The sequence below is a fragment of the Ctenopharyngodon idella genome, chromosome 21 (genome assembly GCF_019924925.1).
Source record: "Ctenopharyngodon idella isolate HZGC_01 chromosome 21, HZGC01, whole genome shotgun sequence".
Classification (NCBI taxonomy): Eukaryota; Metazoa; Chordata; class Actinopteri; order Cypriniformes; family Xenocyprididae; genus Ctenopharyngodon; species Ctenopharyngodon idella.
This window is the reverse complement of record NC_067240.1, coordinates 8275190-8299446: the sequence shown is the minus strand read 5'-3', so window position 1 is coordinate 8299446 and position 24257 is coordinate 8275190. Positions and strand designations below refer to the sequence as shown.

Below are 24257 nucleotides of genomic sequence, written 5' to 3'. Positions count from 1 at the left end.
CATTGTACTAAACCAGGGGTTCCCAATTCCAGTCCTTGCACCTCCCCGCTCTGCACAGTTTGTATGTCTCTCTTATCTAACACGCCTGAATTAGATGAATGAACTCCATGAACTCGGCTGCATCCCGATTGACAGTGTCCCTGAGCACAGGATATCTGTTGAACTTCACTTCACTTAACAAAATGCGCTCATTCAGAACACCATGCAATGTCATCAAACACAGATGAAACTCAAGTCGCACATATTAGAGGAGTTTAAGGTTTGATGTCATAATAAACTTATGTAAATATATATATATATATATATATATAATAAATGATTATACTTTCCTTTAATATATAAAAAATTCATATAAATATTAATTAATTATAAATTTCCACTTAATCTAATGTCAAATTCAAAAGCCCTAAACTGAATGATAAATGTATGTTACGATGTTTAATATGAAAATACATGTAATTTGTGTATATAAAATATGTCTTTTTATTTTATTTAATGCGTAATCATGATAGTTGACTTGTAACTCTCGCATCTCATGCACTTTACACCCGTGATCAGCCGCATACAAACACACTTGCTTTGGATTGGAATCTTAAGATGGCGAAATACCCTTTTAAAGGATTAGTTTACTTCAAAATTAAAATTTATTAATAATTTACTCACCCCTGTGTCATCCAAGATGTTCATGTCTTTCTTCCTTCAGTCGAAAAGAAATTAAGGTTTTTGAGAAAATCATTCCAGGATTTTTCTCCATATAGTGGACTTCAATGGTTACCAGTGGTTTAAAAGTCTAAATTGCAGTTTCAATGCAGCTTCAATGCGCTCTACACGATCCTAGCCGATGAATAAGGGTCTTATCTAGCGAAACGATCAAGCATTTGTGGTTAAAAAGTATATACAAAAGTATATAAGTATATAAAGTATATATATTTTTATTTTTTTAGAAAATGACCGATTGTTTTGCTAGATAAGACCCGTATTCCTCGGCCGGGATCGTGTAGAGCCCTTTGAATCTGAATCTGAAGAGCCCTTATCAGGAAATTTTAATTCTGAAGTGAACTAATCCTTTAAGTCCACTTCGCAGCTCACTTACGGTTGAATGGAACCCACCCCTTAGCTGAGCGTGTCAGATAAGAGAGACATACAAAATGTGCAGAGGCGTGAGGACCGGGATTGGGAACCATATGACTTGTGCGTAATTTCCCAAGTCTTGAAGCCCGCTGTATTTGGGGAAAAGACAGAATCTTCTCAATTGGTTATGAAAAGCATAAGAAACAATGGTGTTTGGCATCATTGGCATATTTATAAATAAATACGGAAATTAAATTTGTCGTATCAAACCCGTAAGACTTCCATTCTTCATATAAAGTGATTGTGTTTCTTAAGAGTTGGATGAAACTGCTTGACTCATATGGATTCGTTTTATAAACTTGTTTAAACAAAGTTTTGATGGAATGGACTGTTAATGTATTGAGTTAGTCATTTTTTATTTTTTATTTTTTTTTTAGGTGAACTGTCCCTTTAAGAACAAACGCTGTTTTGAATAAACTGCCAATTCCAGAATTGTTCATCCTGATGATTCACTATCCAATTTCTGTGTTTGATACGGTTAGACTTATAACGTCGCAGAGCTGCTAAAACCGCTCTCAGTTGAAGGTTTCCAGCCATCGCAAGAGTGACCTCCCATCTGCTGAGTCGTGTCTGAGGGGAACTTGTCTGTCCTTGCTGAGTAACAAATGACCCTGACACACCAGAGACTCTGAGCTTGCACCTGCTTAACTTTTCTCACCCGTCTGTCTCCCATCGCGCCAGACTGACAAAGCTCAGGGCCCAGTGGGCTCCAGACGATACCTTTCGGACCGAGCAGTGTGCTAGTAGGCTAGAGCGGCTTACTCATGGCTTTGGCAGCATCTGTCAGCTCTGGGGTTGGTACAGCCCTTGGGGGGATGATAGACTTGCTTATAAATAACCCTGAAATGAATTAAAAGAGATAAAGAGGCTCCTGTTGCCGAGGAGACGGAGAGCTCTCAGCTTTGGCCGGAGGGCACAACGGGGGTGTCGGGACAGGGCGATACAGTCGGGAGGGAGCGGGAGGTATAATTGAAACATTGCGCCGTGGCAGAGTGGCCTTTGGTGTGATTGATACCGTTTTAGAATACTCCTGTTCACTCTGGCTCCGGGGGATTTACCTGAGGCAGAGAAGGGAAAGGGGGATGCATAGGTGGCTCATCCGGGTTTGGCAGAAAATTGGTGCCATCCATCAAGAACCAGATTTAACGAACGCAGAAACCGGGCTGCCCGGCAAAGGATTCTTATTTAAGGCAGTGAACCAGGAAACGTGCGAGGGGCATGGACTGGTGCAGGTCTATCAATCAGCTAGTCAGCTCCTTTATTCAACAAGCGAGCGACAGCCCCTGAGGCCAGCGCATGGGGTTCCGGCTTGTTGGCCTTGCAACACTCTCCCTGAAGGGAAGTGGTGGGAAGTGAATGTGAAAGAGAGGTAGAGAGAGTTTTGGGGTGGGGGACAAGAAGAGGAGAGGCATTAGGGCTTGGCCGTGTCCCCTGATGAGCTAGCACGCTTCATCTTTCTTGCGCGTGGACCTGGAACTGCGGCTTGATGGGATTTTCAGCACTGTGGCCTCCATGCCTCGCCGGCGATCGGTTGGGGGCCTAAGGCCAGTCGCCCGAGCTCTGCGGTAAGGCGCTGATGCCCTCGCTGACTCTCTTTACACTGCGCCACCTTTGCCTGAACTTGCAGAAGAAAATCCAGAGTGCAGGATTTAATAGCTACGCAAGAGTGAGAAATGAAATGCAACTTCAGATTTTCTGTGCTTGTAGAATGCCAAAGCATGGCTGTAACCCTGGGTCTAAAACTCAAATTACCTAGCCAACCTCCACCAGGGTTCAGTTGAACAGATACAAGTGTTTTTACAACCATGAAGTTTAAGTATATAAAGTTTTTGGTGCAGTTGTTCAGTAGGACAGATATTTGAAGTTCCTTGCAGATTCAGGAAAAAAAAGTCTTTAAAATCTTTCATCAGTACCTCTTCTGAATCTGGCTGCATTCCGGTATGCAACACCCTTTTTTCACAATCCAGTCAATTCCTGCACTAAAAAAAAAAAAAAAAAAATACTGGGTTAAAAACAACCCGATTTGGGTTATTTGGCAACCCAGCGCTGGGTAAATATTTAACAGAACACATGCTGGGTTTTATACATTAACCCATTTTGGGCCAATCAATGGCCAATCAATTTGATAATGGTTTTTAATTTTAAATAATAAAAATGCACTCTAAAATCTCTCTATACATATAGGACAGGAACAGTTCATATACAATATTTTTATTCAATGGCAAGTCAGTCTTTTACAATCATAAAATACTCCAAAACATTTAGTAAATGTAAATGTTTTAGGAAGTGACAGGAGCAGAAGCAGCAGCCAATCTGTGGAAAGAAAACTGGTAAGTAGGCTGTTCCAGTTCATTAAATGGCAATCTTATATATTATTTTTTACAAAATTACATAAAAACAGCGTTACCTTGTCAAACGCATAGCGCGACCGCAGCTGCAACGCTAGCTTACTATTATAGTCAGTGGAGCTCACGGCAATTTAGTTATACATGACAGCGATGTCACGTCGTGTTTCAAGCCCTGGTCGAGCATTCGTTTGACGGCCGTGAAACTTCCATGGTGGCGCAGGCGAAAATAGATCCGGTGTATGCTGCGTTTGTAGAAGGCTAGCGTTCCAAGCTGACTGCGGCGTACATGTAAACAAAAAAGGTAAAATGTGAGACTACAGACGTTTTCCTCTTTGTACAGTAATAATTTGATAGGAACACAATGTAATACAAACCTTAATTTCATTCAGGAATTTCCCCTCAGGAAGTTTTCTTTCAGAACAGAAAACAAAACGATCGTTAAGTTCCAGTTTTAACTGGTTTGGCACAGACAACCCAACATTGGGTTACATTTACCCAACGGGTAGGTATGTGAGGGGGTACATTAAAAATGACTCAGCAGCTGAGATACAGAAAAACTACCCCAGCACCTTGGTAAAAATATTAAATATAACCCAATAAAATTACCCAGCAGGCTGAACCCAGCATTTGGGTAAAAAACAAAAACAAAAAATCCCCCAGCATTTTCAGAGTGACCTGTTGACTTTAAGACAACAACTTTAGAAGTAATGCCACTGCAGCTGGAAAACCGCTGCGTGTTTAGCAGCAGACATTCGGATGAAGTACTGTTTTGATTAATGTCTAGTTTAGGATGGTGTCGATGAAACTCATACATTCTGCAGGATGAATTGCAGACCGATGCTAAGAGGACACCTGCACGCCTTGTGGCACGGGGCAGAAAATGGACCTGTTCTATTTTTTCCCTCTCTTTGTCCCTGGTAACCCTCTTCTTCCTTCATTCCCTGAGAAAGTTAAATTTTTTTTCTTTTATTTATCTATTGTATAGATTTTTCCACCATCTTCTGTTCAGATAAAATGCCGCCCACTAAGAAACCGTGGAGTAAACATCGTTTCATAGCTTAGCCTGAAAGGCAGGAAGAAGGAGGCGAGCGAGTAGAGACAGAGAGGGTGGTGCACTCGCAGACACACAAAATCAATGCTGATCAATGTTTTATATCACCAAGATGCTGCTCCTCTCGACCTGCTCCAGCTGGAAAAAACACCTCCCAATCACCTCTCCTACAAGAGGGCGTCAAGTCCCTCTGGTGTTTTACCCAGAGTTCAATAACCTACTCCACCCTCAATCAAGAGTGAGAAAAGAGGACAACAATAAGGAGAAGCTGAGGACACTCAACAGGCATGTAAAAGGTGTGTCAAAGTTACCAATACTAAATATATGCTGTGTCAGTGAATCACATATATCAATATATTCTGAGCCCTCAAAACATGATGAAATAAAAGATTTTAAATTATGTGTGTAGATCGGTAAAGCATTGAGTAGACATGGCAAAAGATGATTAGTGATGTGCGATTTCAAAACACTGCTTCGAAGCTTTACGAATCTTTTGTTTCGAATCAGTGGTTCAGAGCACCAAAGTCACGGGATTTCAGTAAACGAGGCTTCGTTTACGTGATCCGAACCACTGATTCTAAACAAAAGATTCCTAAGTCTTTGAAGCAGTGTTTTGAAATCGGCCGTCACTAGATATTGTTGAAAAGTCGTTATTTTGTTTTTTTTTGCCGCACAAAAAGTATTCTCGTCGCTTTATAATATCAAGGTAGAACCACTGTACTCACATGAACTGTTTTGAATATGTTTTTAGTACCTTTCTGGGCATCTGAAAGTGTTAAAGGAACACTCCACTTTTTTTGAAAATAGGCTTAAACAGTTGAGTTTTACCGTTTTCAAATCCATTCAGCCGATCTCCGGGTCTGGCGGTACCAATTTTAGCATAGCTTAGCATAGTTCATTGAATCTGATTAGACTGTTAGCATCTAGCTCAAAAATGACCAAAGAGTTTCGATATTTTTCCTATTTAAAACTTGACACTTCTGTAGTTACATCGTATACTAAGACCGACGGAAAATGAAAAGTTGTGATTTTCTAGGCCGATATGGCTAGGAACTACTCTCATTCTGTCGTAATAATCAAGGAACTTTGCTGCCGTACCATGGGTGTAGCAGGCACAATGTGCAGCGTCTCTCACAAATGGTTGCAAGGCACGCTCCCTGTGCAAGCAGCAGGGGGTCACAGGCGCTGCGTAATATCATTGTGCCTGTTGCACCCATTTTTAGTAGAAACAACTCAGTTAAATTAAGTTCATGTAGTTACAGTACATGAGTTTCTAAGTAATGTGAACAAGGATGGTTTGAGTAAAACTAACAACAGTGAAAGTTCATTTTTGAGTGTATTATTCACAAAATACTTTCACATGCAGAAAGATGTCTTTGGCCATTGCTTTGTCTTGTTGTTCTGCGGCATCTTGTTCCGTGAACAGTGTGGTTTTCAGATGCTGTATGAAGTTTCATTCGGTTTCATTCTGTTGTGCTCTGTTTCTGAATGCAAGAACATGTTTTAATCACATTATATGAACATATTACTGTAAATTGATAGCCCAATATGAACCAACTTTTATGGTATCTGCATTTTTAGATGACACTGTTATTCCTTTATGATTGTCCTTTGGTGAAGGAGTTTGGCCTTATCTGTTAACAAGTGCACACACACGGTGAGGAGCGAGGGAATGTGATTGGTTTTGGCGATACGGGAAAAACATGTATTGCGTTCACAGATAGAGTTGGAGTATCCAGTAAGGAATATTACAGACCAAAAAGATAAGGTGTAGCACAATTTGTGTAGCGCCGCAAGCTTCTCTGTTAACACCCATAAATAAATAAATAAACAAAAGATCCAAGATATCCCATGTAATTTTCTGCCCGCCTGTGTTAAAGAGATGGAGCGTGCACGTTGTGTAAATGGCCCAATATACTACCAAGACACTAAAATTCAATACCATCTCCCCTCACACAGTAAACAGTATTTTTTAAAAGCATGACCAGCAAACACAGAGACAAGCAAATTTAATCCAGAGTTTTTTAACAGGTCTGAGTGGATCGATACCGCAATCCCTTAGACGCACAGAGCATTTCTAAAGCGACAACAACAGCAGGAAATAATGATACTTGGGGGGGAAAAAAAGGAGCAACTGTCAGAATAGAGGCTGGCACATCGGCGATGGTGTCTGTTCTCTCTAATTAATTTTCTCAGAAATGGAGACAAAGTGTGCCAGAGTTTTATTTCCAAGAAGCTAATGAGTTTCCTACCGAGCAAAGCTGAAGATAACCAGGAAGGGGGTTGCGGGGAGAGGGAACACATGCATACCATTCCAACTTAATGTGCTTCTCAAATGAATTTCCTATCAGCTCAACTTGTGCCATAATGGTGATTTTATAGCTCCTGGAGCTTCAGCAGTGGTGAATTGTGTTGCGGATTGTGCCCAGGAGATAAAAACCTCAGGTTGCTTGTGAAACTTCATGTAAATGGGGAAATGTGCAATCTCTCTGTGAGTACTGGTACTGCTGTTGTTGTTTGTAGTCATGCATATAGTCCAATATTTTAGAACAGCAAATGTAGAAAGTCACAAGTCTTAATAATGTTTTAAATTTTTGTTTTTCCTCCCTGAAAGCAATCATATTGCTGCCACTTGGTGTGTAGCACACAAGCTGTATGAACCACCTTAGGATACTTTTATGGGGCTTTTGCATTAAAAAAAAAAAAAAAAATCATTTGCATTGCATGGATAACACAGTCTTCAGAATTTCTATACTTTTTGTGTTCCACTGAAGTGATAGGTGTTTAGAACAACTCATTTTAGTAATAATTCTCACCAAATCATGTCCAGGTCACATAACTTATGTTTTTTTTTTGCATTTCAGTAATGAGATTTTAACTTTTTAATGATCCTACATTTTTAAAATACAACTTTAAACAATTACAATTAATTTTTAATAATAATAATATTATTATTATTATATTTATACTACTACTAATAATATATTTTTTAAAGGATTAGTTCACTTTCAAAGGAAAATTATCCCAAGCTTTACTCACCCTCAAGCCATCCTAGGTGTATATGACTCTCTTCTTTCTGATGAAAACAATCAGAGAAATATTAATAAATGTCCTGAAGCATCCGAGCTTTAAAATGGCAGTGAATGGGTGTCACTAGAATGAGCTGAAGAAAGTGTTTCTATCCACATCCATCCATCATAAATACAGTGTGTGCTCCACACGGCTCTGGGGGGTTAATAAAGTCAAAATATTATGTTATTAATATTATTTTGTGTAAAAAAATATCCATATTTAATCAAGTTATGAAGTCAAATATCGAGCTTCCGCCAGACTGCCTTCCGTATTCAAGTTACAAAGAAAGTGTAAATTGGCTTCGCGTCAGTTACACTTTTTTTCGTAAGTTGAATAGGAAAGGCATAGGACGTAGTGTAAGCTTTGTGAACTGCAAGAGTTTTACACTTTCTTCGTACGTTGAATACAGAAGGTGGTCTGGCAGAAGCTAGATATTTGACTTCACAAATTGTTTAAATATGGATATATTTTTACACAAATGCATTGTTTCGCTTCAGAAGGCCTTTATTAACCCCCCGAAGCCGTGTGGAGCACATATTTATGATGGATGGATGTGGATGGAAGCACTTTCTTCAGCTCATACTAGTGACCCCCATTGACTGCCATTATAAAGCTCAGATGTGTCAGGATATTTATTAATATTTCTCCGATTGTTTTCATCAGAAAGAAGAGAGTCATGTACACCTAGGATGGCTTGAGGGTGAGTAAAGCTTGGGCTAATTTTCATTTGAAAGTGAACTAATCCTTTAAGTAAAATATGTGTTTATATATATTTATATATTATTATTATTATGTGTTTATATATATTTATATATTATTTATATTTATATATATTATGTGTAATATATATTTGAGTGAAATATGACCAGAATGTGTTCTTGACAGGTTGCCTTGATTCAACCAATAAAACAAAAAACATTCCACAGCTCTCACCAGATGTTGTCAGAGCACATAGCATTTTTTCATATTCATTATAAAAAGCTGATGGTATTATTCCACAAAATGGCTTGTGGTTGCTTTGTTTCCATCCTAGTTACAGCCCCATGCAGTTCACTCCCTCTTCCACTTCCTGTGGAGAAACTTTCTGTAGCCAGACCTTGATTTATGTCTCGGGCTTTTCAGGCCAAACAAAGGTTCAGCTGCACAGGGGATCGATGGGCAAGCCACAAAATAAAAGGCAACAGACTTAGCAATGACTTCAGTGCTGCATACTGAGTGAGCATCTCTCAACCCCCTTCAACTGAGACGGCGCCCTCCGTGGGCATACGCTGATTTGATGAGGCCTTAATAAGCAGTCTGGAAACACTCTGAGTTTAATGAATGAGTCAGTCGTTCTGATGGCTAGGATTATGTGTTTTTATATTAATATTATATCTAATAAGACCGTGCTATATCACATTGTGACCAGCCCCATTTCCTCCTTTGCCAGTATGTGAAGGTGATTAATTCAGAACATGGATGTCCTGTCTGCAAACTGATTATATCAGGTTGGACAGTGGTACCCACCCTATAATGTATGACGTGCCATCGTGCATCCATCTGTCTGATTCGCTCCCCCTTCTCCACCTTGTTTATTTTTAGGTAAACGCCAATGGGTGGGAATCACATGCTGATGGAATGACGGTTGTCAGAGGGATTAAAACTAAAGATGAACCATGTGGGAGTTTCCTCCAAAGAGCCTGTGGATAAATCTCATTAGCATACCGGCTCTGTGGATGGCTGTAAATTTAAGGAATGACATGCTGGAGAGAATGAGGTTGGTTGAAAGCAGAGGGTGAATAAACAGGCAGAAGCAACGCCATAGTGCCACTAAGACCCCACCTGCCCACCATTAATCATTAGAATAGCACTCTGCCAGTTTTTGTGCCATCTCCAAGGCCTCAGAAACCATTAAACATCTGGTCTCAATATGAAGTTTGTACATACTGTACTTTTATATACATTACCATTACCAAGGGGTCAGGGTTAGTCTTGTTAGCATGGCCTGGTTAGCCCCTGCTGGTAGACACCGTAACTACACTATCTAATTTTAAAAGGGCAGTGAAGGCTATCCCGTCTGGTCCAAGCCAACAGAAGGTCTACTGTGGCACAAGTCACACAAAATTGTAATGATGGTTATGGGAGGGATGTGTCACCACACAGTGCAATGCACTTTGCTGCGTATGGGACCGTGTAGCCAAAGACCAATCAGAGTGCCTATGATGACCCCTGTCCACTGTCGAAAGTGACCACAATGGGTATGCGAGTGTTGGAGCTGGACCTTGGAGAAGTGGAAGAAGGTTGCCTGGTCTGATGAGTCCTTTTTCTTTTACATCACGTGGACGGCTGTGTGCGTTGGCACCATTTAAAGGGGACATATCATGAAAATCTGACTTTTTCCGTGTTTAAGTGCTATAATCGGGTCCCCGGTGGATCCACCAACCCAGAAAACATGAAAAACGACAACCCAGTAACTTTGTTTTGGTAAGCCTTTCTCTGCAACCATGTGAAAAAACGAGCCACTTAGATTTTGCTCCCCTAGTGACGTAGGAAGGGGATCTTATTACAATATTACCACCCATTAACCTGGACGTTTCCACTCACGGCGCTGCCATTTTGTTTTCGCAAGCGACAACGGTGTACCAGTTTCCATTTCTTTATAGAGAAGAGGAAGAGTTGTTGTAGTAGAGTTTTGTTGCCATGCTGTCATTTTACGCCTGACTGCTTCACAAACGAGGGTCAGTTCAACGCTGGATTTGCTCAAAAGATTATCATGACGGCACATGCTAGTCGATGAGTTGAATCAAGGCCACAGCGACTACATAAATTTATCCACTAACCGTTCAGAAACATCCAGTTGCATTCTATAAGATTTAACTTCTTTCTGAGTCTCTCCATCAGTGTCCGACTCCGGTTTGAACAATGTAAGGCTGAACACCGTTACTGACAAACGTCATTTTGGCTGCGTGAGATTCTCCAGCTTTGCTGTTGTTGAGCAACCGAAGCTTGAGCTGATAAAGCTCCGCCCTCTTTTGGAAAGCGGGCAGGAGCAGCAGCTCATTTGCATTTAAAGGGACACACACAAAAACGGCGTGTTTTTGCTCATACCCAAATAGGGTCAAATTTGACAAGCTATAATAAATGTTAATACATGTTGTGAAAAGGGGCATAATAGGTCCCCTTTAAATGGGGAGGATGAAATCAGGATGCACTGCGGGTTGACGTCAAGCTGGTGGAGGGTCGGAGCCTCTGTGGGTCGGTACTGTTTTGGCAGCACGCGGAGGACCAACAGCATATTAAGCAGGTTTATTAGAAAAGTTTTATTTAATTGCATTGGAAAGTTTTCTCCAATTAGGCTTATTGAATGAAAATATTTTTTTAAATAGTTTATGTAATTTTTGTTTGTTTTCAAGAGATTTTTTCCCCTTTCAATTTCCTGCTCTCACTCAGACCCCTGCTACACAACGCAAACATCTGTTGTAGTTTGCTTTTGTTCACTCAACATAATTAAAACTGCTTATTGAGTGAGGGAGAGTGCAGGATACACAAGTGGTCAATATGTACAGTTGATAATGGAGGTTCGAGTTGGAGGCCAAGTAGGATTGCATTTGTTGTTCTATAAAGGAAAAGATGGAGAAAAAGCACTGTTTTGTCTCGCCATACATCTCCTTAGAGATGAACGGCCTGCCAGGTTGCCCATGATGGCTTGGGCCAAGGTGCCATATTGTAGCAATTGGTCCTGCACGCTGGTGGCTGTCACTTAGCTCTGCGTGTGTGACAGCCTGAGCTCTCTGTCTGTCTGCCAGGCCTCCCTGCACAACCCACCCCCCTATCCATCTGCTTTCGGACCCTCTGAGATATCACCTTGCACCCAGAGACTTATCTTGCTATGGTTCCCATGACTGCATTACATATCGAACAAGCCTTTCCAAGCTCAGTTCCTCTCCCGTTGTGCCACATTGCCTAAGTTGCATTGAGCAGAATATATCTCACCCTCCTTTCCTGAACGTTGCCCACCTGTGGTCCTGAAGACAAGCCTAAGGGGTCTAGGTTTGACTGATGAGGTGGCCCTTGCTGGTTGATGCAATAACTACACCATCTGGGAAGTAAGTAGCATTATTGTCCATTGATGGCCATTCAAAATTCTAAATTTCATGTTGTGTGTCGTAGTTGGTGGTTTAACCAAAGTAGGGATAGTTCACCAATAATATATCATTATTTACTTGTATGACTTTCTTTCTTCTGTGGAACACAAAATAAGATCTTAAAAAAGGCCAGTGGGGTCCAAAACAACAATGTATGGACAACAGACATTCTTCAAAATATCCTCTTTTGTATTTTAACGACATCCAAGTGAGTAAATGATGACAGAATTTTTATTTTTGAGTGAACTATGAAATGTGCTGTTTGAAATTTACTTTGTTTTTGAAAGAAGACTCTTCTGCTCACCAAGGCTTTGTTTATTTGATTAAAAATACAGTAAAATTGTGAAATATTACAATTTAAAATTACTGTTATATATTTTAAAATATAACATTTCTGTGATGATAATGCTGAATTTTCAGCAGCCGTCAGTCCACTAACAGTAGTGTATGTCTTCTGTCTTTCATATTGCATTTCATGATGGTCGCTTGTAAAGGATTTGGGACTGTGTACGTCCTTGTGGTGCCAATGGCCCTTGCTGAACACAGTTGCTGGTTCGATCTCAGCATAGAATGATCTAATGGGATTTGTCCTGTTTTCCAGGAAGAAAGTGAATAGACTATTGATGATACGGTACTTTGCAGTGGCTTTGGTTCACATTAACTGGCTGTGTTTGATGTTGTTAAATCAGGGCGAATAGAAAATTCAAATACTTTGTAAATGAATTGAAACCTCATTGAGAGGGTTTCTTTATTCATGCCATCGTGAATCCAGACACATTATTTGTGTCAGAGCAAAGCATATCATCTCCAGAGTTAAAGTGAGTGACTCCGACAGTAAGTATTGCCAGAATTCAACACTCGCTCAGTTTCTGAGCAGCTATTTTCCAGGCTGTCTGCTGGCCGCCCGTGCCAATGAAAGACTCCGGTCTGCAGCACGCAAGCCATTTAATGAGAGTTCTGTGCTGATCTGAGCACAAATGAGCCAGGGGAAGTTTGATGTGCCACTCAAAACTGGTTTTCCATCATTATCTAAATCTAGCATAAAACCCCCCATAACTTTGAGGCTCAAATTAGTTTTAGAGAATTTTTTGCTCATTAATGTCATGTCAGTCTGCAAGATGTATCCAAAAGATAAATGAGAAAATGGAAATTGTACAGCACAAAGGACTTCTCTGTTGAGAGATGCCGGGTGTTTCCGTCGACTTTTCGCGCTCGTGTTTTAGTAAGCCTTCCAAATAACCTTTTTGTAGAACTTACTTTCTTCCTCAATTAATTCCGAAGATGTTGAATATTTAGATGATACCTTTCCATGGCACTGTGACCTAACACTTTGTGATTCACGAGTTCAAAAAGGTCATAAATATCTTTAGAAATGCTCAAGAATCTGTCTTGGGGATTATGCTGGCTTGGAAAAGTAATTAGTTGCACCAAAGATGTGTTGCAGAAGGACTCTGCTAGGGAACTAAGAAGCTTTTGGGGCTCCAATTAAAACTTCATAGGAAACTCAGATCTGTATATTACATTTAGAGAGTGCTAGAGAAAAGACACCAGGTAGGGGAAGATAAGGTTGATTTGCATATGTTCTAAATATACTGCATGTACAGTGCTGAGGTTGTTGGGTTTGCATTTGCACATTACGTTTTAGCTGCTTAATTTTGAGGTCTTTGAGTACATCCTGACTCATAAAAGGAGACAGATGTTACTTCAGACAACATTTGCTTTTCATTATGTTTTCCAGGAGGAAAGTGAATAGACTATTGACATTAATGAGCTAGGTCAGCCGCAACCACTTGTTAAGCTATGCAGGGAATATTGACCTGCATAAAGACCATCACAGAGAGGCACAAAATCACTCTGCAGAACATTTTTGTTCACTGTTGCTTGCTGGTGAATGATCTTCCCGCCTTCATCCAGAATGCAGAATCCCTGGCAACATTCAAAAGACAGCTGAAAACTCATCTCATAAAAAAAAAATAAAATAAATAAAAATCAATGTTTTCACTTCTTTTAATCCCTCCCTATTCTAGCTTATGCTATTCTAAGCAATGTCTGAAATTGTGAGCACTTCTTGTGTTCATTTGTCTCTTCATGATGAATAAAAAACAGTCATTTTTAATAGTAATAATATTTAAAGCTGCATTCCGTAAGTTTTGCCTCTTTGTCGCCATCTCTGTTTGAAACCTGCAATTGCAGTTGTTTGCGGAATTATCATTTTTTCGTGAGTTGTGCCTCGGCACGGCTCCATAGCGCGGATGAATCTAATATTTGCTGTCAATGTGGATACTGTACTTCGGAATCACAGATTGTAGTCTTGAAGTATGACCAAAGTAAGAATTTTCACCGGAAAATGTCATCTGAACAAGTAAGTAACAAATCTGCCACTTTTGTTCTGACCAACTGAGAAAAAAAAGCATTACAATAAATCGCGCTGCCAATGGTGATTAAATCTAACGATCGCTTAGCTCGGATCACGTCAAACTGCAAATTATTATTATTGTTAAGCTTTGTTCTCAAATTGTTAATGTTAACAACATCAGCACTGCATGACTATGTGTATTTAGTGTGTGTTAGTGTTACCTGTAGATTTCAATTTCTGTACAGTCTAATCTCTAACAATAATTTGTCATACCATACAATCCACCATCCAAATGATAAGTTTAATTATTGCAGCTGCTATGAGAAAAGGCTATAAATGATCCGCCTCACGTGCTATATAGCCTTCTAGCTGGGACTCGTTCTTTATGTAAACAGATGTGACGCAAAGACATGCTTGAATTTCCCACGGAAACCCACCAGTACCACCAGAATTATAAAACATTATTACAAGCTTACCGTTGTGAATCGGGCTAAGGTAAGGAGATAGTTTTGAACGCTGGCTGGTTATGTACTTGCTAAAAAATTGATTTAACCAAAAAAAGTTACGGACAGCAGCTTTAATTATATTACTAATATAATACTGTATTTTTAATCAAATAAATGCAGCCTTGGTGATCATTAGAGACACTCTTTTAACAAAATCGCAAACTTTTAAAAGGCACTGTATAAAAGGAGTATATTTAAGATTCTACACTATTTCTTGGTCACTAATATAAGCTATTTTGTGAGCATTCTTTGTACAGAAAGTTTTATTTGTTTATTTATTTATTGCTCTTCGGATCATTCTTAAATCATGCGGGCTAACATAATCATCAGTTATTATTAAAAAATGCTAAGAATATTGTGTATGGGTCAATGACGTGACAGGTCATTTTTTTGTCCAAAGGCCTTAATAATAATAAAAAGCAAAGATATGACAACCAAAGTATGTAAGGTAGTACAGCTAGATCTATTTTATTGAATCCAAAAAGTTTTAATTATATTTTGCTACATATAAAGATATTTTAAAGATTTTGACGTGTCAAAAGGTCATTCGGTTTAACCGTCCAAAGGCCAATACAACCATTTCATTTGTGATTAAAATATCTTAAAATGTAATAAATGTATATATTTTTTATTCTGCCATGAGTTTATAACATCATCATAGTGCAGTATTACAATTATGTGTAGAAGTCATTGCTTTGTTATGAGAAAAAATGTCCGCAAAATGAATTTCATTGATGTCATTCGGAGTAACCAAAATAAAGGGACCATTTTGGATCAAGTCATGCAGTCAATATCATGTGACAGGATGTGACATCATTCAGACACCTGCAAAGGACCACATGGTCATGAAGCAAAGTAACTAACTCTCTTTTAAATATTTGAAAAATTCAAGTTTTCATTTGCTTATACACATGTCCCGAAACATCAGGTCATTCGGTACAACCACTATAAAACGTGGAAAATGCCGTAATATTTTAAAAACTTTTACTAAATATAAAATGTTTGATTGTCCTTTTGCTAGCTAGCTATATAATCAGCCTGTTAGCATTGTTTGAAAATATTGTCATTCGGTATAACCAAAAGTGTCATTCATTAAAACCGAAATTTTGGTTAAACCGAATTGCATTTTTGGTGACAAATTTTGTCCATCTTGTAAAAAAATGACAAAAGCAGTGTTAATTGATTATAAAAACCACACAATCTCATTGTTAACACTTAATAAAACCTCAAAATTAATTATATCTCCATTATGTTTTTTTACACTTTTAAAAACCTTATTCATTAATGACCCATATATATATATATAGTAGAATACTAAAGATTTCCATAATTCATGTTAATTTTTAACTCATTATATAATTTCTAATGAAAAAAAATGGTTAAAACATTTAACTAGTGTTCCCAGGCTTTTGGACCCCACTGTATTTTAATTGTGCACATAAATCTTCTGCTTCTTTTTGCACTCTTTGCCAAGAAATGTAGTAGTAATGTGTTCAAAATGTAACCGAATTAGATTTTGCAACAGAAAGAAACCACTTAGCCTGTTTACCCTGAACACCTCCACTTCTTGATTACTAAGTGTTTAGCTACAGTTCTCATACACTGTATTCTAATGTAAATGTGTAATTAATTCAAGCAGACAAGGACTTGTAAGGATGTTTAGTCTCTTGTTCAGCAAGAAACAAAATCACTACTTTTTCAGCTCGCTCGCTTTAACAAGTTGAGCCAGAACCCATTTATTCATGAGTAACTTTGACAAGCAAAAAATGTAGAGCAGTATGTGTGAAAAAAAATAAGAACAGGGGCTACAAAAATGGAGGGATGTGCAAATGCATGCAGCAATTCTAGAGCTTTCCTGGAGGAAGCGAGTTAGAGTTCTAAAGATGTCACACAAACCAAGACGTTTCAAAGGAGCTACTACGACAGGCGAGATACAATAATGTCCAATAATCGGACAGAAGGCACCAAAGGTGGCGCAATTTAGGATCAAAGGAGTGGCAAAAATTGGAGATAATCATTCCATCTTAGGTTTGATACAAAGGGATCATGCCAGGAGTGTTGAAGTGTTTACGCTCACACTAATCAGTATCCATCAAGAGCTGGCCTGGAGCTGCAGTGCTGGCTTCTTTGCTCCGTGAGATGGTTTCATTCACTGGAATCGCTGGTAGAGGTAGAGGTAGGGTCTTTGATCATTGCTTCACTAAGCACACAACCTACTGCCCTCAAAAAACCTTTTTCAGTTTTCCGATACTGTTACTGCCTACATTTCAACATTTTGGTGTCCTTAAGGCTTTGAAATGACCAATGTAAACTTTTCTATCAATACTGCAATTCCTTTGTTTTGGTTTTAGGCCACAGAGCTGCTACTGTTGGACAAGTTGTTCTCTCCTAACTTCTGTCCCAAAACATCCTACACTGAAAACAATTGCTTACTGCTAGTAAATTTCACAAATAATCACAAAGAAATGGCAAGTCACACACTGAATTAAATGTGAAATATTGAAGTAGAAAGACTGAAATAGTATTTTCTATTAAAACGTACTCCAATAATATTTGTTTAATTTTTTTTAAACGGTGTACTGGGACTCAAAACATGTTGGCTGAATTTAAAATGATTTAGTAGTATACTACTACTTTTTCTGTTTCTGCCATTTGGTAAAAAATTGGAAGAGTATTATGCTAGTATGCTATTATTAATTCATCCATTGTTATTGGATACTTACGGAACAGTCGGTTTCCGTAAGTAAAAACTCCATTCATTTTCTCCATAGGAAAATTGATTTTTTAACAATAACTCAGGGTACATTTACACGACAATGACGTACTAAGAATGGAAACGTTTTTCATGTATATACGACAACGTTGTCAAAATGATCCCCATTCACACGGATCACAAAAACGCTTTAAAGCGCTGTATTTTGTGTGCCAGAGAAACACTACACGCCTACAGACTGAACTCGTAATACGCATCCGCATGACGTCACCGCTTTCACAAATTCGCGTTTTTGTAGTTTACACAGAGACAATAATACTATCGTTTTCAAAAACTTGCACTTTAAAACGCATTTTCAAAAGTTTGCATTTTCAGGCCCCCAAAACGCCGTTGTCATGTTAATGAACAGCCAAAATGCATAAAAAGTTTTCCGTTTTTAGTTGAAAACGGTGTTGTGAAAATAGCCCCTTAAACCTTTAAAGACAAAATGATAGATGGTATATGCTTTTGTTAAAGCAACCTGCTATTATTATTTCATTTATTTTTAAAATAATAATGTTTAACAGTGGAATTCCTGGTGGAAAAACTACATTACCCATGATCATGTATAAAAAAATGACACCAATCAGATTCCACCAATAAAATTGTTCCAAAACAGCTTTTAGCTCCGCCCACTCACATGAAGCATTGTGTCTCCCTACACTCTCATATACTTAAATGCTTGTATATGCATATTTTTCAATATATTTCAAATATATGGTTTCTATTGATATAATTATCAACTTCGTTTTTATTAACATCGTTTTTAATTCAGCTGTCATTCGCAATGCTTCATGGTATTGTATTCCTTCACTAAAGCCATTCAGTACAGTCTTATACCTTTTTGTCAGATTTTTAAATATATAAAAATATGTTTTTGCTTCAAATAAAAGTTTGTAATGTTATGAATGATTCACACTGTAGCTGGTTGGCTTGGTTAATGGCTTATCACGCTTTAACTTAGATGTTTTTAAAATCCCCATGGGAAAAATGAATGGAAAAAATACTCATGGGCACTAATGCACATGGTTCTGATGGTTCTGATTGGTCAATCGCGGCATCCAGTGGTCAGATATTTCTTAATATTCACTGTTGTCAATGGCAGTGTTGTGTATCAGACTGTTCATCTGAGTAACTGAAACTGTAGTGAAAATGACCACCGAGAACATCAGTTTTAAGATATTAATGCAGTGCTTGTCTTCAGTATTAATCAGAACATCAGTATTAATATATTATTGCAGTGCTTGTGTTGTTGCTAGGCAGATTATTTTGTCGATTGTAATGGAGTATTTATGCTTAGTGGAAGCTTTAAAATAATATCCCACACACAACATAACATAACTGCACATTATTGATTGACTGGTGCAAAAAAAAAAAAAAGTCTCTCAAAATGTAGTCACTGCTTCAGAATCTGTGGAAGGTTTATGTTGCTGTCTGAGCATTAAGAATATGGCTAATATATTCCAGAAAGGGTTTGCGCTAAATGACAAGCATTGCCCCACTCTCCTGCAGCTCTCCGGCAGTCAGGTGATCGGTGGTCCATGCCCGGCTTTATTATGCCACAGTGTGTGCGGCTGCCTCCCACCGCACTTCATTAGTTCCCTGTGATACTTAAGCGCAAACACACAGGCTTGGCAGTAGCTCTAAATAAAACAGCTCTGTGAGGGCGGGGGCATCTGAACGGTCTGTAGAAGTCCAGGATCAATTGGCCCACGCTGGCATCTTACATTTGACGTCTTTCCTTGTTTTCAGGCTCTTTCAAAAGAGTTGGCTACCAGCAAATCTGAAATTGAGATGATTTTAGGTGCACAAAAGCTCTTTCACCTGCTGAGAAACATAAGAGATGCATAAGAGGAATGCAAATCAGTTCGTTGAAAGAGTATGTATTCAGTTAAATGCTTTTGCATTGAATATATTCTGTTTCTATGCAAATGTAACCCTGAAAGCAAAAAAGGCAGACATAAAAATCCACACAGGGATTTGGTAACAATGGACAAAGGTCGGTGTCCGGATTGAAGGGAAGGTAAATAAATCTAATTGCTTCAAGGTTAATGGTGACATGAAATAAAATGGATTTGGTGTCAAAGGCAAGCTGACCGGTGAAATATAGACCTCGGATTTAAAAAAAAAAAAAACCTTTGACATGTGGACCAGTTTTATGAAACTCCCATGGTGCTTCTGCATTGTCTATTAGTCTGAAAGCCTCAGTTCCAGTGGGGACTAATTGCAAGGAAAAGCTCTGTAAAACTCTGTAAAAAGTCATACAGGTTTGGAACGTCATGCTAGCGAGTAAACGATGACACAATTTTCCTTTTATGCGTAAACTATACCTTTTAAATCCACCTGGTTTCTCATTGTGAATGAATTTCAACCTGTGATTTCATCAGGGATGCAGGCCTGCTGCAGTTCTTTCCCTTTTCACTCTCACTGAAGCCCCAGACAGAAGCTCCCTGGAGACTTTCGCTTCTTGTTTAAACCTGACACAAATTCCATGTCACAATGCCCAGAGTGACAGCGCTTGCAGGCACAAAAGCAAATATTTCCGTTTCTGGTCATACCCAACCCTCTTTACACGTCCCCACCGACACCTGAACCCTCCCTTTCCTCAACAGTTCCAACACTGCAAGCCAGCCATTTGTCACAAAGTAATTATAGAATTATCGATTGGCGAGCAATTAACAGTCCCTCCCTTTTCACTATTCCCCCCTCCCCATCTTTTAATTTGCAGTCAGACTGGCAAGAGCAAAAAAGCTTTAGGAGTAACACATTTAATCCCTTTGGGATTTCTCTACAGTCTTCAGATTAATAGAGGGACAGGGACGAAAGGCCTTTTTTGCCTGCTGTTTCCTGCCCGCTGTTTCCTGCTCTGTCTGGCTGCATGTCTCCAGGCCCTGGCCCTCCCCAACAGCGTCTCTCATGCCTCCTACAGACTTGCATCGAAAAGCTCCTCGTATTAGCATTGTGATGAGATGTACTGTCGGATATCTGCTGAATTTGATAAAGAAGGTGCAATATAAAGGAATGAGGCTGTAACTTCCTGAGGCTGTGTAATCCAACTGACCGTTTTGATCATTCCAGGGGAATGTGTGAGGGAAGGGGATCTGAGTACACTTATAGTGTGTATTGTGAATACAGAATGCTTTAAGTTTTCTTTTTATTCTCACACTTGAATCTTTAATACACTCTAAAAAAAAAACATGGTTCTTTAAAGGTTCTTTACATGTAGTAACCGTTCTATTTAGAACTGTATCCTCCTGAAGAACCCTTTATATGCTGAAATGGTTCTTTGTGTTAGTTAGTGTTTAGGGTTTTTTTTCCCCGCCTTTTTGTTTTTCAAATCTGTAACTGTCAAAGCCACCTCATTACTAATTTTCTGGAGATCAGCCATCCATGTACAGACTGTCACTCTACACACTCAACAGGTAAATGATTTCTTTCTTAAAATGTCTATAAATTTTAACTTTCAAGATGTTAGTGGTTTCTTACCAGTCATTTCTTTTTCTCTTTTTAGTTTAACAGAACATGCAAGTGTGAGTTGCTCTGTTCAGTTAAGGATACTTATCTTCTCTTCTCCATTAAGTAACAGAGATATTGAATTTATGATCCATATTGTTAGATTTTTTTTCTAAATTATTACTTTATTCATAGATACCCAGTCCTTTTAACATTGTAAAGGGCTCACTGTCCATTTTTGCCTTCATAAACGTAGTTGTTTTTACATAAACAAATAGAAGAGACACACTGTAACTGTAAAGATACACCTGTAAGAAGGTTATTTATAACCAGGGGTGCACATAAGTGGTGCGCAGGCACATGCATGGTAAAAATAAACAATGCGCACCAGAAAACATGGAGGGAAACGCTTTTGAGTACCAACATTTTTGGGGACCGGCTTACAGGGACACGTTTATTTACTGGAGTAGGATTTTTCTACATCTCTGGTAAGATAGCAATCATGATGATAAGTGTGTTCTTTAATTATTAGGGGTGCAACGGATCGCAGTTAATCCGTGATCCGTACGGATAATGTCCAACGGTTCGGCACGCATGTGATTCGCGGATTAACTGCTAAATTTAACCATCATATAGTGAAAGTTTATCATTTGGACGTGTTTTGTCTCGCCAATTAACACATTCAAACGATTTTAAAAGCGAAAAAGAGGCGAAAATCGGGACTTGTTAGCTGTTATCTGTGCCACACCCGAAGTGTGCACACGCAGAGAGAGAGAGAGAGAGGCGCATTTCAGACAGCGCTCGAACACCGAATTGATTCCTCTTTCGCATTTACTTTCGCTTGAACGGACGCATACACACAAAGTTATGTCAAAATACCTGTCTCGGCAAGTATTCTCTCGGTTATGTCATCAGCGAACAGTTGAGAAAGAAACCGGATGTGTGTCAGTATATTCAGTCTGTGTGTGTGCATTTCGTCTTAAAGTGACAGCAGCCTAATATTCTTGCTGTTGTCTGTGTCATTAATGTTAACAAAAAAAAACATTATTATCATCATCTACCATGTTCGAGAGAAAAGAAGATAGCGAGGAGAGAAAAGTGTGAGTACCAAGCAACATCTCCAGGTGCTCCCTTGAGAACCAGAGCAAAAATGTTTTGTGCGCCCGTTCATAACACCTATGTAGCACTTTCAAAGCTGATGGAACAGAAGTAATGATGACACAAAATGAGATTGCATTTTCTGTTGATTACAGAATGACAGGAATATTAAAGGTATAGTTCACCCTAAAATGAAAATTAAGTCAAATTACTCACCCTGATGTTCTTTTAATGCCATATGCACTTCTTTCTTTCATGGACCACAAAAGGAGAATAAAAAAAAAATGTCCTGATCATGCTCGTCTATTTAATGGCAGTGAATAGTGACCAGCATCAAGCTTTTTTAAAAAAATGCAAAAGTATCACAGAATTAATAGAGGGACAGGGACAAAAGGCCTTTTTTTGCCTGCTCTTTCTTAGTTTCCATTTTAAATGAACTATCCCTTTAAAACAACAACAACAACATTGTGTGCTAACACTTACAACTGAACACTTTCAAAACTCAGACAGGGATAGTGTGAATGCAAAAAAACAAAACAAAACTGGGTTCTTTGTTCCTCGGTTCATTTTTGGCCCATAAAAAGAGGAATGAGTTGGTTTCTTATAACAAGAATTCAGGTGTAAAACACTATTGTCTGGTTTCACAGACAATGCTTAAGCTAGTCCCAGACTAAAATACATGTTTGAGCTGTTTTAACTGAAAGCAACTTGAACTGATATATCTTAAAATATGTCAGTGCCATTGTTTTGTCTCAAGATGCACACAGGTTTTTTTCTTTTCTTTTCTAAGACACGTTTATAAAAGCTACTTAAATGTTTTAATTTAACTAAGGCCTAATCCTGGGTTAGTTTAAGCCCTATCTGTGAAACAGCCCTATTCAATGAAAAAGCATTAATTTCCTGTGTAAACCTTGTAGTTTCTGTACACATGACAAAGAAGGTTGCAGAATGAATGCCTTTTTTCCTGCTAAATTGTGCAATTGTTACAATAGAAGTGATAAAATTCAAGAGGTGTACCAAAGGAAACCAATGTGTTTTAGCTTGGCTTGGGTGAGGCAGGAAATTACTCTGACTATCTCTGTGTATATACGCAATGATACAGTGACAGACGATTCTTCCTACAAAAACACTGGAGGAACTTTTTTCAGATACATATAAAATGATCTTCAGAAGACAGTTCAAGTGAGATATCAATACATCTAACACAACTTAAAATAAGTATTAAAAAACACCCCCAGAGCTGCATATTTTCTTTTCTCAGTAGCCTGTAACACCTACTCTCACTTTTTCAGCCATGCCCAGATCAGCATGCAAAGAGCCAGCTAAGACTCTGGAAGCCCAAGAGCTGGCAGATATTAAGACTGGGATCGATTTCATGGAACATCACCTTGGTAACATATGGCCACAGCTGAGGAAGTTGATTTCCTTTCTGTCGTCCTTTATAACTCCAGTCTTTTCTCTCCCCCCCCCAAGTGTTTCATAGCATTCATTTTTTTCTTAATCCTTCATCTTGGCAGCCCAAGATGTGTGAGGTTTTATTTTGTTGACTATGCATACATTAACTACAAAAACATTATCACATTTGTCTTAATGTGTCATCTTGTGTGTTTACGTTCGGGCCTTTCACACGGATAAAGATCTTCTTTCATATTATGTATTGTAAAAATCAATACTTTCATATTCATTGTAAAAAATCCAAAGCGTGTGAAGGGAGACCTTATCAGGATAATACAATATCCCCTTGCACATACTCACGGTTGAAAGACACTAACAAACATGCAGCGAAAAGATTTCTACCATTGCCACCTGATAAATGAGAAATTTTTCAATATCCAGGAAGCTGATTACCAATTTACCGCTGTCAACTTCCATCTCTGCACCAATAAGGACATTCTCTCAATGCATATGCCATCTCAGAGAATATTTCTCTACATATTGGAAATGTGCTCTCTCAGCTAATGTAATAGAGCCCAATAGCTGGTGTGAATTTTAGTTTTCTGATTAATATGATGTCATGTACAACACTCTAAACAAGCTGTTGAGGAATTGCAGAACGTGACAGGATTGCAGACGGCCAGGGTCATTTTGAAAGTGCTATAGTATTAGTCTATAACATTAAATAACAGTAGCGGATGGTTGCAACACATTTTACTGTAACATATGCAACTCAATGTTTGTTCAAATTTTCCCACATTTGTCTGCTACAAAGGTTGACTTGAGAAATATAACTTATCCCAAAGCTTTGTAAATTAATATATCAACCCTTTCCCCCAACTCTACCTCATTTAATTTTAAACATGTTATTTAAAGGTACAAATATGAATTTAAAGGTAAATAAATTAAACATTTTACACTGATTGTTCGCA

General features: G+C 38.6%; 2 long non-coding RNA genes across 2 annotated transcripts in view; one reads left to right on the top strand and one right to left on the bottom strand.

Moving 5' to 3' along the window:
* Nucleotides 1-2221: 2221 nt before the first annotated feature.
* LOC127504269 (uncharacterized) overlaps nucleotides 2222-24257 on the top strand; it is a 45858-nt gene continuing 23822 nt past the window's right edge. Inside the window, exons 1-2 of the long non-coding RNA XR_007927326.1 lie at nucleotides 2222-2696; nucleotides 4643-4826. This is a non-coding gene — a long non-coding RNA (uncharacterized LOC127504269). The remainder of the gene's footprint in view (nucleotides 2697-4642; nucleotides 4827-24257) is intronic.
* Nucleotides 3351-4107, bottom strand: LOC127504270 (uncharacterized). Its single transcript, XR_007927327.1, has 3 exons — nucleotides 3854-4107; nucleotides 3539-3754; nucleotides 3351-3444 (listed from the first exon to the last, which is right to left on the bottom strand). It is a non-coding gene; the product is annotated as an uncharacterized LOC127504270 (long non-coding RNA).